Here is a 16,540-nt window from a genome sequence, read left to right on the forward strand (position 1 = left end):
TTTTTTTTTATGGTTAAATCAATCATTTTTTGCAATCCATACTGTGAAAAAAAAAAAAAAAAAAATTTAAAATTGCAGATTTTCCTGCAAAATTTTATGTACCGGAAAAAACTCCCTGTGGATCCAGCTTTATAGCTACAACACATCTAAAACAAAACAAAAAAAAAAAATCTTACAGTTTTGTGCATAAAGTTCCAAGACAAACCTGCTGTACAAGTCTCCTGCACTCCCTCTGTCCTTTTTCCATGTTCGCATGCACCTTTAAGGCTGTGTGCACACGTTCCGGATATCTCGCTATAAAAACCGCGGAAAAAAAATGCATCCATTAAGCATCCTATTAATAGAATGCAATCCGTCATTTTTGTGTACATGTTCACGTAAAAAAAACGCATTGTGGTAAAAAAACGCAGCATGTTACGGTAATTAATTTTGTGGATTTTTCTCGGATTTCCCGCAATTTAATGCATTGGGAAGCTCCGGAAAAAAAAAAACGCGAAAAATCCGCACAAAAATCGCATGCGGACTTCCTGCGGAAAAAGTCCGATTTTGTTCAGGAAATTTCTGCAAAGAATCCGGACGTGTGCACATAGACTAAAAAGGTTTTTTCCCCCCCACTTTCACAAAAGTGGTGCCCAAATGATCTAAAACTATGCGAGTCAGACGGACCTCCTCCTTCCTGGACAAGGCACCAGATCTCCAATAATTCCGGTCTTTTGGCTGTGACAGTGACATCAGACCTACAGCGTGCATCACCTCTGCAGCCAATCCATTAGGTCAGCGGCTCTGCTGATGTGCACAGCACAAGCCACCGAGCTCACTGACTAGCTGCAGCGGTGAGGTGTACCAGGACAGCCAAAATACAGAGACCGAAGCAGCAGCGGACCCGGAGACAGCGAGGAGTAACATCTGTATTGGTGGTTTAAAAACTATGTAATCGTTTGGACAACACTTTCGTGAAATCAGACAACCCCCTTTAAATATGCAGGTATAGCCCGAGCTTCATGGTATAAAATAAAATTTAAAAAAACAAAAAACAAAAAAAAAAAAAAAAAACAAAAGGCACAATCATCTAACTATTAACAATGATCAATTGCAGCTTTCATCCACAAGACACAAATGTCTATGGCGCTTGGATTTATTGAACTCCTATGAAAGAGTATGGAAGGGACAGCGTATACCTCATCATTTATGGAGAAACAAGACTATCCCCCGTTTTTAAGATCCAGGTGCCAGGACCTACATCTATCACACAATCATGGCGTATGTTCATCTAAAACCTAAAAAATGGCCATATCTTAGTAAATCCCAAGTTAAGGTACCTTCACACTGATCAACTTTCCAACGATCACGACCAGCGATACGACCTGGCCGTGATCGTTGGTAAGTCGTTGTGTGGTCGCTGGAGAGCTGTCACACAGACAGCTCTCCAGCGACCAACGATGCCGAAGTCCCCGGGTAACCAGGGTAAACATCAGGTTACTAAGCGCAGGGCCGCGCTTAGTAACCCGATGTTTACCCTGGTTACCATTGTAAAAGTGAAAAAAACAAAAAAAAACACATACTCACATTCCGATGTCTGTCACTTCCCCCGCCTTCAGCTTCCCGCAGTCACTGTGTCAGCGCCGGCCGTAAAGCACAGCACAGCGGTGATGTCACCGCTGTGTTTTACAGCCGGCGCTCACAGTCAGTGTGGGAAGCTGACGGCGGGGGACGTGACAGACACCGGAATGTGAGTATGTACTGTTTTTTTTCTTTTACGTTTACAATGGTAACCAGGGTAAACATCGGGTTACTAAGCGCAGCCCTGCGCCTAGTAACCCGATGTTTACCCTGGTTACCCGGCGATTCATCGCTGGATCGGCGTCACACACGCCGATCCAGAGATGACAGCGGGTGACCTGACGACAAAATAAAGTTCTGGACTTCTAGCTCCGACCAGCGATGTCACAGCAGGATCCTGATCGCTGCTGCGTGTCAAACACAACGAGATCGCTATCCAGGACGCTGCAACGTCACGGATCGCTATCGTTATCGTTCTAAAGTTGCTCAGTGTGACGGTACCTTTACTGCGCAGTAGCCAAACCTTGGGAACTAAGTTTACTCTTCTTTTAGACATGACAGCAATGTTTTGTTTGTTGCATATGTTGTTTTGGCAAAAGTCACAACTGGAAGTAGAGTAAGGTTATGTTCACACATTGCGTTTTTTTGCACTCACTCATTGCTTTCAATGGGTGAAATACGTGACATTTTGCAGAAAACGCAGCTCTTTGACAAAGTCAGGCAAAACAAAAAAAAAAAAAAAGCTGTATGCATGACATTTCCGAAATCTCAGACTTTGCTGGTGCTGTGAAACGCAGCTGAAGATTTGCATTAAAAAAACACTCCGAAAATGCAACATGTGAACATTGCCTTATAATGGTTTTCTCCGTACACATTAGATAGGGGTCAGTCTTGATGACTGAGTGCTTGGCCGACAGCCATCTCCCCAACACCTCTACATCCAGGAACACTCCACCAATCTACGAGAGCCAGCACCAGACTCCTCTATATCCAGGAACACTCCACCAATCTACGAGAGCCAGCGCCAGACTCCTCTATATCCAGGAACACTCCACCTATCTACGAGAGCCAGCGCCAGACTCCTCTATATACAGGAACACTCCACCTATCTACGAGAGCCAGCGCCAGACTCCTCTACATCCAGGAACACTCCACCTATCTACGAGAGCCAGCGCCAGACTCCTCTATATACAGGAACACTCCACCAATCTACGAGAGCCAGCGCCAGACTCCTCTATATCCAGGAACACTCCACCTATCTACGAGAGCCAGCGCCAGACTCCTCTATATCCAGGAACACTCCACCAATCTACGAGAGCCAGCACCAGACTCCTCTATATCCAGGAACACTCCACCAATCTACGAGAGCCAGCGCCAGACTCCTCTATATACAGGAACACTCCACCTATCTACGAGAGCCAGCGCCAGACTCCTCTATATCCAGGAACACTCCACCAATCTACGAGAGCCAGCGCCAGACTCCTCTACATCCAGGAACACTCCACCTATCTACGAGAGCCAGCGCCAGACTCCTCTATATCCAGGAACACTCCACCAATCTACGAGAGCCAGCGCCAGACTCCTCTATATACAGGAACACTCCACCAATCTACGAGAGCCAGCGCCAGACTCCTCTATATACAGGAACACTCCACCTATCTACGAGAGCCAGCGCCAGACTCCTCTATATCCAGGAACACTCCACCAATCTACGAGAGCCAGCGCCAGACTCCTCTATATACAGGAACACTCCACCTATCTACGAGAGCCAGCGCCAGACTCCTCTATATCCAGGAACACTCCACCAATCTACGAGAGCCAGCGCCAGACTCCTCTATATCCAGGAACACTCCACCAATCTACGAGAGCCAGCGCCAGACTCCTCTATATACAGGAACACTCCACCTATCTACGAGAGCCAGCGCCAGACTCCTCTATATCCAGGAACACTCCACCAATCTACGAGAGCCAGCGCCAGACTCCTCTATATCCAGGAACACTCCACCAATCTACAAGAGCCAGCGCCAGACTCCTCTATATCCAGGAACACTCCACCAATCTACGAGAGCCAGCGCCAGACTCCTCTGTATCCAGGAACACTCCACCTATCTACGAGAGCCAGCACCAGACTCCTCTATATCCAGGAACACTCCACCTATCTACGAGAGCCAGCGCCAGACTCCTCTATATCCAGGAACACTCCACCAATCTACGAGAGCCAGCGCCAGACTCCTCTACATCCAGGAACACTCCACCTATCTACGAGAGCCAGAGCCAGACTCCTCTATATCCAGGAACACCGCACCAATCTACAAGAGCCAGCACCAGACTCCTCTATATCCAGGAACACTCCACCAATCTACGAGAGCCAGCGCCAGACTCCTAACAGCAGCTAATCTACAGGGAGAGCAGAAGCACAGGCCATCAGAAACCCAACATTTCAGATTGTCGGCCTATCCAGCCCAGCTTAGACTATCATGTAACAAGGGCTTTTAGTCCATCTTATCAATTACATGTTTTATTGCTCATTTTTAAGAAGTTAAGAAGTCAGTCCTTTTTCCCATCACTTTTAACTATGTTTCTTGTTTAAGGTTGAAAGATAAGAAGTCCATCAAGATCAACCCCAGGGGTGGACACACCACATGCGCAGACAATTCGGCTGCACAAGGACCCTGGAAGGAAGAGGGCTCAGTCGCACTCCTGGCTTCTCAGTATGCGCACTCAGGATCAGCATTGGGCCATCGGGGAGGGTCCGCCACATCTGGCTGTGCTCCATTATTAGTTACCGTAATTCATCTATCATTTGTGGCAGACATTTGCTCTGTGCATCATATCCTGGGTGGGATACATCTACCCACCTATTTTCAGGTGCTGTAAGATGCTATAACCTGCTTTGCTACTATTTTGCACGCATTTACAACAACAGACGTATGTATATTTTTATACCTTTCTTTGGCATCTACTATTTAGCCCATTCGTGATATGAATAAAGTCCTAGCGAGGCGACGCTTGGGTGTCCTGGTACATGGGGCAACAGCACCGGACTCCACAACCCCGACAAAAACTTTTACGCCATGATTAACAGATTCTTGAGAAGGTTTTTTTTGGGAGTGGATTTGGTCCATCCTTGAAAAACTCTCGACAGGCTCTTACTGTTCATTTCAATGCTAAGACCCTTTGCTGTTCACATGGTTCAGTTTTTTTGTTTTGAAGATAAAAATGCCTTATGGAGAAAAAAAAAAAGTAAACCACTACCTTGAGGCTAATTTCTACCAGAATCTGAACCAATTCTGACACATTGATGCTTTTCAATGAGTTCCAAAAGTTTTTGTTTTTGACCCCCCCTCCCTTCTTTTCAAGAGTTTTGATAGGACAACACCTAGTTTGGTTCAGAATCCTTTAAAAAATATATATATATATTATTATTTTTTTTTTTTTTTTTTTTTTTTAATTACATACATCCCCTTCCTCCCCCAGACATTTTTTTTCTTAAGAGGTTTTGATAAAAATAACTAAATTCCTCTTATGAAGTTTTTGCTATATATCCATTCTTTCCATTCCAGTCTTTCAAAAATGTTCAGCTCCTTCCAAAACTTCCCATAAACCACAACATGGACGTCTGCATCGGACCTCCTGCTTGCTGAAGCGTTGGTTAACAAAAGAGGGGTGACCCCCATTCCCCAAAATGATGAACCCCCAAATATCAGACATTTATGGCAAGTCACAAGTACTGCTGTAGAGCGATCCCCCACCTAGCCTTATATATAAGCCCCCCAAGTGTGCCCTGGGTCCCCGAGATGCTGGGCCCCCCATCTGTCACATTATATATATAATCAGGTAGGAATTATACATATTAGCTCCTGTTATAAAACATATATGTCACGTTCCGCAAATTAGATTAGAAAAAAAAAAATTTTTTTTGATTTTGCAAAAAATTAAACACAACCCCCCCCCCCCCCCCCCCAAAAAAAAAAACAAAAAAAAAAAACAAAACCCACCTCACACCTGACTTTCTGTGATGTCCCAAGTCCCACCTACTGATCCTGGATGTCCAACACTGCAGCCCAGGTAGAAAGTTGTCCACAGGCCCCAACTTGTGCGATGTGAGCACCTTGCAGCCCCCAGTGACACCCAGCGCAGACTCTCCCCTACACAGTCACACCTACACCACCTCACTAATAACCCGGCCACCCCTATTCCCCCGGAATGGAGTAGCCCCTCTCCCAGGTTAGGTGTCGGGGGCTGGAGACACCACACTAACCTGGCGGGGGGAGGTATGAGCGCAGTGTCCCCTCCACAGCCTGTGAGCCCGGCGCTGCAGGTGCTGCTCTTGTTCCTGTTAGGGAGGCGCTTCCTCGGTGAATGTCGCCTCCTCCTGAGCTCCGGTCCTCCTCCTCCTCTCCTGTATCATCATGCCGGCCTCATGCTATTGTGCACTGGCTCCATTCATGCAGGCAGCATGGAAGGAGGACTGTCCCCTCATACTGTGTACCCACAGCCTGCAGTATCACCAGGACGTCGGATGTGTCTGTGCAGCTAGACAATTGCTTGCATAGCAATTCCATAATGTGTGATACCAGGTGCTGGGACCTACAGTGCAAAAAAAAAGAGGCCTTACCTCAACTAGAAAAGTTGTGTGGTCAATGTTGCTAAAATAACAATTCCCTAATATTATTGCTAGAACCGATGGTGGTAGTTGTCCCCCAAGGCTGTTAATATGAGGCTACTTTCACACTAGCGTCGTACGACGCACGTCGCAATGCGTCGTTTTGGTGAAAAAAAACGCATCCTGCAAAGTTGGCTGCAGGATGCGTTTTTTACCCATAGACTAACATTAGCGACGCATTGCCACACGTTGCAACCGTCGTGTTGTGGCGGACCGTCAGAACAAAAGAACGTTACATGTAACGTTTTTTTGTGCGTCGTGTCCGCCATTTCCGACAGCGCATTCGCAGCCGGAACTCCGCCCCCTCCTCCCCGCAACTCACAATGGGGCAGCGGAGGCGTTGTAATAATGCATCCGCAGCCCCCGTTGTGCTGCGTTGTCACAGGATGCGTTGGTACGTCGGCCCGATGCACTGCGACGGCCCGACGCTAGTGTGAAAGTAGCCTCAGGGTCCTTAGTTCTTGCCTTTTAGCACTTGCGGACACAGAACAGTATATGGGTCCAATAGCGCCTCGTAACGCACAATTACACCCGCTTCGGAGGCGTTTGTGGCCCCTTATCGTTAATGCCCCCGCGCGGTTGCACCAGTGATATGGCCGCCCCTGCCCTTTAGGAGGTGCAGTACATTTTTCATAACTAGCAATTCCCCCATATAAAGTTATTGTTGGACGGCACTTTCAGGGATTTGGGCCCCTGGGCAGTCAGGGCCCTTTGCATGACATGAGCATGTGTCTGCCAACAGGAGAGAAGCAGATAATCTGGATTTCCCACAGTCCAACCTAAGGGCGCAGTCATACGGTGGGCCTACTCGCGCCAGAATCGCATCGCAATCCTCGGACTGGCCGTCGGCACTCCTGACCTGAGCGTGACAGCTGCATAGAAATATGGCTGACGTAATCCGGCCCCTAATCATCATTAAATAATACGTTCTAGAATGTACTAGTATATCTGTCCCCACTTGCTGGTAGCCACAGCATCCGATATCCCTCTCACCTCGCTTCCTTTAAAAGGGTTTTTTGGTTTTGGAAAACTCCAGTTGCAGTTTGTTTGTTTATTTTAAAAAAATTAAAAAAAAAGCCTTACTCACCCTTCCCAGGTCCATCGCGTAGTCTCCACTGCTGCAGGTTTCGTGTATTGTCTACAACGCTGATGTTATGTCGACAGCGGCCAACAATCGAGCTCAGTCGTTGCACCCAAGTTGACAGCCGATCAGTGCCGCTGATCTCGCTGATTGATTGCAGCACCATCAGCGCTGCAGATAATAACAGACAGCAGGGGCAGAGTCTCTGGACCTGGGGAGGGTGAATATAGGAACACAAAAATCAATTTAATGTGTTCAGCGCTGGACAGTGTTTCCAGTCTCCTTTTGTGCTTCAGCTGATGCAGAGACAGAAGGGGGCTGGTTTAGCTACTGAAATATAAGTAAATGCATCAACATTACAAATGTCATGTAGTAAAAGATGGGAGTATAAAATGGCTGTGATGAAAAGTTTCATTAGCACATTAAGTAGCAGTTGTAATATCCTGATTGTGAAAGGCTCAGGTCAGGGCTTTGTAATTTTTTTTTATTTTGCAAGATGTTTCCATCCAGTGCTCCCTGCAGAACAAGCCACAGTGACATCACCAGCGTGCCTCTGACAACACTTCCTGTCATTCTTTCACCTCGTGTTAATTAGATTGCTGCTGGTAGATGGAGGCTTGTCTGTCACATACTATTGTGGTATGTGGAGGACAGCCCCTTCCTGCACAATCTGTCAGTGAAGCTGGGACACAAAGTAATGCACAGCTCACTTAACCAGCTCCCCGTTCTGGCATCTAAAGGGGTTCTCCATTCAGTGTTGGGGTCCCTCTGTGACAGGGTACCCAACCTGCGGCTCGGGAGCCTCTTATGGCTCCTGGGCCCGAGATGTGTGGCTCACACATTTGATGCATTATCACCAGGTCTAGCAATCAGCTATGAAGAGCAGATCTCCAGATGATGGCTTTTGTAAGTGTCCCTGCACAGAATAGCAGATCCGGATGTGTATGTACTGGCGGAGGGCAAGGAGGGGATAAATATGGAATAGAATCATAGAATGTTAGAGTTGGGAGGGACCTCCAGGGTCATCGTGTCCAATCCCCTGCTCAATGCAAGATTCACTAAACCATCTCAGACAGATGTCTGTCCGGCCTCTGTTTGAAGACTTCCATTGAAGGAGAACTCACCATCTCTCGTGGCAGCCTGTTCCATTCAGCCGGGGAAAAGATGTAAAACTGGGGATAGGATGAAACTGCCAGTTAGAGGGGTGCGTAAAGCTGGGTGCAACTGTGTGAGGGAAATGCTTTATGGGAGAATAATGAATAAGTGGGAACTAGTGATGAGTGAGTATGCTCGTTACTCGAGATTTCCGAGCATGCGCAGGTGTTCTCCGAGTATCTTGGCCATGCTCGTATATTATGTTTGAGTCACTGCAGCTGCATGATTTGCAGTTGTGAGAATTCCCTAACAAACAGGCAATCACCACATGTGTTCAGGCTGTCTAGCAGCTGCGACGACACAAACATAATCTATGAGCGCGCCCAAAATACTCAGAGAACACCCGAGCATGCTCGGAAAACCCGAGTAACAAGCACACTCGCTCATCACTAGTGGGAACTTGAGAAAGGCTCATTTGGAGCCGGAAAGTTGCCCAGACATGTGGGCCTAATAAATCCTGCACAGTTTTCATAGGAGATGGAGTGCTGCCTGCTTTTTTGAAGTACGGTATATATATATCTAATATATAAAGCTGAATGTGTGAATGTGTGTGTGTGTGTATGTGTGTATGTATGTCCTGGATTGGTATCTGCACCGTCGCAGCTACAGCCACAAAATTTTGCACAGTCACACGTCTGGACCCCGAGAGCGTCATAGGCTATGTTGTGAGGCGAAATTTTAACCCCACGCGTTCCAATTCACCAAACAATTTTGCCCCTATCTACATAATGGGAAAAAATGAAAGGAAAAGTGTTGGAGGCAAATTGACAGCTGCCAGATGTGAACAAGGGGGACGTAAAGAGTGAGAGCGATGGCGCCAAAGAGTATATACCGTACAGTTGCTAAGGTGGGGCCCCGACATGGGATACTCACCACACACGGGGATATGAACACACACACAAAATGCGCCACACACTACCACGTGCTTGAACACATATCACCCTCAGCACACATTTCACCACACATACACCAACCTCGCCACATAAAAGTCGAAACACAAAAGTCGCCGCTCAAAACTCGCCACGCGCAGAACTCGCCACATGCAAAAACTAGGCTCTTGCAAAACTCGCCACAAGTGCAAAACTCACCTCATGGAAAACTCGCCACATGCAAAACTTGCACACGCGGAAAAATTGCCACATGCACAAAAATTGCAACACATGCAAAATTTGCCTCACACGAAACTTGCACATACTCAAAAGGCACCACACAAAACTCGCCACGTGCAAAACTCGCCATGCGCAAAACTTGCTGCACACAAGTTGCTACACTAACCTGTCACATGCAACTCGACACACAAAAAGTTGCTACATGCATGTTGCCACACAAAACTCATCTCACAAAAGTCGCTACATGCATGTCGCCACACGCAACTCAACACACACAACTTGACAAACGAAACTCGCCCTAAAACACACACAAGTCTGGTCTTATCCTTCAAAAATAAAAATCTGATTAATAAGCCGACAAACTACAACAAATGTACCATATAGGAAATACGGCAGCTGTCAGTCACATGACCTGTCTATTATGTGTATGTGTGAGCTAATATATACTGCCAGGGGGAGGGCTTCCTGTTGGCTGGGGTTTATCAGGCTGCCAATTTAGCTTACAAATACTGAGGTAAAAATACTGAGCAAATAACGTGTGAACGAGGTCTAATACAGGAGGAGATGACACACAGGTATATACTATATACAGGGGAGATGACACATAGATATATACTATATACAGGAGAGATGACACACAGGTATATACTATATAGAGGAGGAGATGACATACAGGTACATATATATACAGGAGGAGATGACATACAGGTATATACTATATACAGGAGGAGATGACACACAGGTATATACTATATACAGGAGCAGATGACCTACAGGTATATACTATATATAGGAGGAGATGACATTCAGGTATATACTATATATAGGGGAGATGACACACAGGTATATACTATATACAGGAGCAGATGACCTACAGGTATATACTATATACAGGAGGAGATGACATACAGGTATATGCTATATATAGAAGATGACATGCAGGTATATACTATATACAGGAGGAGATGACACACAGATATATACTATATACAGGGGAGATGACACACAGGTATATACTATATACAGGAGGAGATGACATACAGGTATATACTATATATAGAAGGAGATGACATTCAGGTATATACTATATATAGGGGAGATGACACACAGCAGGTATATAATATATACAGGGGAGATGACATACAGGTATATACTATATACAGGAGATGACATACAGATGTATACTATATATAAGAGAGATAACAAACATGTATATACTGAGGTGATGAGGTGAAAATGAGAGGTGTGAGGTGAAAATGAAAAGGTGTGAGTGCAAAATGAGAGGAGTGAGGAAAAATAATGGAGTGATAAGAAAATGACAGATGTGAGGTTGAAATGACAAGTGTTAGGGGGGAATGAGAGGAGTGAGGGAGAAAATGAGAGATGTGAGGGAGAAAATGAGAGATGTGATTGGGAAAATGAGAGGCGTGATGGGAAAATAAGAGAAGTGAGGTGCTATAACTAACCACAGATATTTACTATGCCCAGGCAACGCCGGGCTCTTCAGCTAGTATATATATATATACATATATATATATATACTAGATGGTGGCCCGATTCTAACGCATCGGGTATTCTAGAATATGCATGTCCACGTAGTATATTGCACAGCCACGTAGTATATTGCCCAGTAACGTAGTATATTGCCCAGCCACGTAGTATATTGCCCAGTCACGTAGTATATTGCCCAGCCACGTAGTATATTGCCCAGTCACGTAGTATATTGCCCAGTCACGTACTATATTGCCCAGCCACATAGTATATTGCACAGTCACGTAGTATTTTGCCCAGCCACGTAGTATATTGCCCAGCCACGTAGTATATTGCCCAGTCACGTACTATATTGTCCAGCCACGTAGTATATTGCCCAGCCACTTAGTATATTGCCCAGTCACGTACTATATTGCTTAGCCACATAGTATATTGCCCAGCCACTTAGTATATTGCCCAGCCACATAGTATATTGCCCAGCCACTTAGTATATTGCCCAGCCACGTAGTATATTGCCCAGCCACATAGTATATTGCACAGTCACGTAGTATATTGCCCTGCCACGTAGTATATTGCCCAGCCACATAGTATATTGCCCAGTCACATACTATATTGCCCAGCCACGTAGTATATTGCCCAGCCACATAGTATATTGCACAGTCACGTAGTATATTGCCCTGCCACGTAGTATATTGCCCAGCCACGTAGTATATTGCCCAGTCACGTACTATATTGCCCAGCCACGTAGTATATTGCCCAGCCACATAGTATATTGCCCAGTCACGTACTATATTGCCCAGCCACATAGTATATTGCACAGTCACGTAGTATATTGCCCTGCCACGTAGTATATTGCCCAGCCACGTAGTATATTGCACAGTCACGTAGTATATTGCACAGTCACGTAGTATATTGCACAGTCACGTAGTATATTGCCCAGCCACGTAGTATATTGCACAGTCACGTAGTATGTTGCCCAGCCACGTAGTATATTGCCCAGTGACATAGTATATTGCCCAGTTACGTAGTATATTGCCCAGTCACGTAGTATATTGCCCAGTCACGTAGTATATTGCCCAGTTACGTAGTATATTGCCCAGTTACGTAGTATATTGCACAGCCACGTAGTATATTGCACAGCCACGTAGTATATTGCCCAGTGACGTAGTATATTGCCCAGTTACGTAGTATATTGCCCAGTTACGTAGTATATTGCGCAGCCACGTAGTATATTGCTCAGTGACATAGTATACAGCACAGAGCCACGTAGTATATTGGCCAGTCACGTAGTATATTGCACAGCGACGTAGTATACAGCACAGAGCCACGTAGTATATTGCCCAGCTACGTAGTATATTGGCCAGCCATGTTTGTCACAGGTTAAAAAATAAACATATACTCACCTTTCCGAGGGCCCCTTGTAGTCGATGGCAGCTTCCGGTCCCAGGATTTGTATGAGTGCAGGACCTGTGATGACGTCGCGGTCACATGACCGTGACGTCATGGCAGGTCTTTCTAACGCAGGCGCGCAGGGCCTGTGAGGACGTCGCAGTCACATGACCGTGACATCATGGCAGGTCCTTCTCGCGCAGGCGATCAGGGCCTGTGATGACGTAGCGGTCACATGACCGTGACATCATGGCAGGTCCTTCTCCCATACCATCTTTGCCACCGGAACTAGCAACAGAAGATGGCGGCCGGCGTGAGCGACTACGGAGGGTGAGTATAGCAGGTTTTTATTTTTTATTATTATTTTTAACATTACATTTTTTTACTATTGATGCCGCATAGGCGGCCTCAATAGTAAAAAGTTGGGGACACACAGGGTTAATAGCGGCGGTAACGGAGTGCGTTACCCGAGGCATAACGCGGTCCGTTACCGCCGGCATTAGCCCTGTGTTAGCGGTGACCGGAGGGGAGTATGCGGGCGACAGGCACTGACTGCGGGGAGTAAAGAGCGGCCATTTTCTTCCAGACTGTGCCTGTCGCTGATCGTGACAGGCAGCTGGCGAGACCAATCAGCGAATGAATAACCGTGACATTCAGACAAAAGGACAGAAAGACGGAAGTGACCCTTAGACAATTATATAGTAGATATATATAATTATTTTTTTATTTGCACCATTTTTGAGTAAAATGGCACACATTCCTTTCAACTAGATTACACATGTCTCTATCAGTCTTTAACCCCTTCACGATATGCACCGTACTAGTACTGCGCATGCCGTGTCACCCCCTTTGATGTGGGCTCGGGCAGTGAGCCCACATCAAAGTCGCGACATGTCAGCTGTTTTGTACAGCTGACATGTGCGCGCAATAGTGGTGGGTGAAATTGCTATTCACCCGCCGCTATTAACCTGTTAAATGCCGCTGTCAAACACAGACAGCGGCATTTAACTACCGCATCCGGCCGGGCGGCCGGATATGACGTCGTCGCCGACCCCGTCACATGATCGGGGGTCGGCGATGCATCAGGAAGGTAACCATAGAGGTCCTTGAAACCTCTATGGTTACTGATGCAGGTCTGCTGTGAGCGCCCCCCTGTGGTCGGCGCTCACAGCACACCTGCATTTCAGCTACATAGCAGCGATCATCAGATCGCTGCTATGTAGCAGAGCCGATCAGGCTATGCCAGCTTCTAGCGTCCCATGGAGGCTATTGAAGCATGGCACAAGTAAAAAAAAAATGTTTTTAAAAATATGAAAAAAATATAAAAAATATAAAAGTTTAAATCACCCCCCTTTCGCCCCATCCTAAATAAAACAATAAAAAAAAAATCAAACATACACATATTTGGTATCGCCGTGTTCAGAATCGCCCGATCTATCAATTAAAAAAAAGCATTAACCTGATCGCTAAACGGCGTAGCGAGAAAAAAATCCGAAACGCCAGAATTACGTTTTTTTGGTCGCCGCGACATTGCATTAAAATGCAATAACGGGCGATCAAAAGAACGTATCTGCGCAAAAATGGTATCATTAAAAACATCAGCTCGGCATGCAAAAAATAAGCCCTCACCCGACCCCAGATCACGAAAAATGGAGACGCTACGGGTATCGGAAAATGGCACTTTTTTTTAGCAAAGTTTGGAATTTTTTTTCACCACTTAGATAAAAAATAACCTAGCCATGTTTGGTGTCTATGAACTCGTAATGACCTGGAAAATCATAATGGCAGGTTAGTTTTAGCATTTAGTGAACCTAGCAAAAAAGCCAAACAAAAAACAAGTGTGGGATTGCACTTTTTTTGCAATTTCACCGCACTTGGAATTTTTCTCCCGTTTTCTGGTAAAAGACATGGTAAAACCAATGGTGTCGTTCAAAAGTACAACTCGTCCCACAAAAAATAAGCCCTCACATGACCATATTGACGGAAAAATAAAAACGTTATGGCTCAGGGAAGGAGGGAAGTGAAAAACGAAAACGCAAAAATGAAAAAGGGCCGCGACTTGAAGGGGTTAATAGTGATGAGCGAATATACTCGTTACTCGAGATTTCTTGAGCACGCTCGGGTGTCCTCCGAGTATTTTTTAGTGCTTGGAGATTTAGTTTTCATCGCCGCAGCTGAATGATTTACATCTGTTAGCCAGCATAAGTACATGTGGGGGTTACCTTGTTGCTTGGGAATCCCCACATGTAATCAAGCTGGCTAATAGCTGTAAATCAGCTGAGGTGAGGAGAAAATACTCAGAGGTCACACGAGCATGCTCGGGAAATCTCGAGTAGCGAGTATATTTGCTCATCACTAGTCTTTAACTAAGCAAAAAAAAAAAAAGAACACTGGGGTGCTAGATAACAATTGCGCAAAAATGTTTCGACACTTCAAAAAGCCTCAAAAGATAAATTAGCCCCAAACTTCTGGATAATGAAAACCACATCCACATTGCTGAGAAAACCTAAAAAAAATGACGAGGACTGAACAAATCTAGTGTAAAAATGATGTGAAAGCCATAATGAATTTACCAAAAATACTTAAACAAACTTTTACTCCCCACCCCCCAAAAAAATGATGAATCAGGACGATAGTATTGTGACTTGGTGATTTTGCATTTACATGGTTATTATAACCCTTGAGTAAAAAAAAACAATTTTCATATCACTAACCATATTATAAAAAAAATATAAAGTTTTTCGATTTTCTATATCTAATATTAGACTTCTACTTCCAGTTCTTCAGATGGACATTAGCAGCAATAAAGAGCAATAGACTTGTTTATAGAGAAGCGTTTTCTATGCATGCTTTATTCTGGGCTAAGATTATTGTGAAGGGAGGGGGAGGAAGTGAGCTGTAACATCACCTAATGTAGTTGGTGGATCCCACGTTTTCTGCTGTACATAGGGGTGTTACCTGTCATTTTAATCCCATCTGTGATGATAATTGGACTGCTGAAAATTATTCTGTGCAGATTAAAGCATGCTCTTTTTTAAAAAAAAATCCAAAAAATTGCAAGAATTGTGTATTTTTTGTTGCTGTTTTTTATATACTGACATTGAAATTAGAAAAAAGAATGTTATCAAAATAAAATAAGAATGCATTTAATGTAACAACTTGATTTAATGGATGTTTTTTTTTTTTTTTTACTTAAATGCTCAAAATAATTTTTGCATTTGGGTTTCATTAAGAATTTTGCCCAGTCTGCTTTCTTCAGCTTTTAGTGTTGAACCGTCTATTACTAGCTGCAGAATGAGGTAACGGAAAATCTGTTAGTGAATGGGGGGTTGTGACTCTTTAATCTGTTTATTCCTGAGCTTTTCTGTGCTGATTTATGATGACAGACCGCATCAAAGTTGAGCTCAAACTTTGAGGTGGTCAGAAATCGGCTGAAGACAGCTAAAAAATGTACAGATAATAGGTGAAGCTGAGGATGACGGTGATGAAGATGATTTATTTTTCTCTTGAACCCTTTTGCTGGGCACATACATTCACAGTTGTACAGGTCCAGACCTCTGACTGGGTTGATGCACGTCTTGTTTTCGATTTTTGATCATTGGCAATTTAATTTGATCCTTCTGTTTCCATACATTCATGGCACTGTCACAGCTCATCCGCTGTCTGCATGATGATGATTTTTATGCTGCCATAAGCTATCTGAGCAGTAATAGGTTTGCACACAGTATCGGACTGGTTTGGTAAAGGCCCACCAGTAACACTGATTTTTGCGGCCCAATGTTCAGCTACATGCAAAAATAACCTGACCCTAGTACACAAATTAACTTTTGCTTCTATATAATATAAATTTGGCTAGCTTGTTTAATTATTGATTAGATTGTACCTTTTTTTTGCAAATTGTGAATCAAGTGTAATGGCACAATGCATTAGCACTCCTTCACAGGGGCCTACCAGAGGATTCTCCAGTTCTCCCATGGGCCAGTCCAAGCCTGTTTACACGAGATGATAATCAGGAATGAGTATTCTTATTCTTATGCACTCTTTTTTGACAATTAACAGCCTGTGTAGAAGAGTATGGACGGATAGTAC

At 44.8% G+C, this 16,540-nt stretch overlaps 1 protein-coding gene across 1 annotated transcript in view; it reads right to left on the reverse strand.

Moving 5' to 3' along the window:
* Nucleotides 1-5,910, reverse strand: part of TBC1D14 (TBC1 domain family member 14) — a 94,302-nt gene extending 88,392 nt beyond the window's left edge. The window contains exon 1 of the mRNA XM_069744793.1: nt 5,822-5,910. The gene's annotated coding sequence lies outside the window, so the exon portion shown is untranslated. The remainder of the gene's footprint in view (nt 1-5,821) is intronic.
* Between the last annotated feature and the right edge of the window lie 10,630 nt (nt 5,911-16,540).

Source organism: Ranitomeya imitator, chromosome 1 (genome assembly GCF_032444005.1).
Source record: "Ranitomeya imitator isolate aRanImi1 chromosome 1, aRanImi1.pri, whole genome shotgun sequence".
In the NCBI taxonomy this organism is placed as follows: domain Eukaryota; kingdom Metazoa; phylum Chordata; class Amphibia; order Anura; family Dendrobatidae; genus Ranitomeya; species Ranitomeya imitator.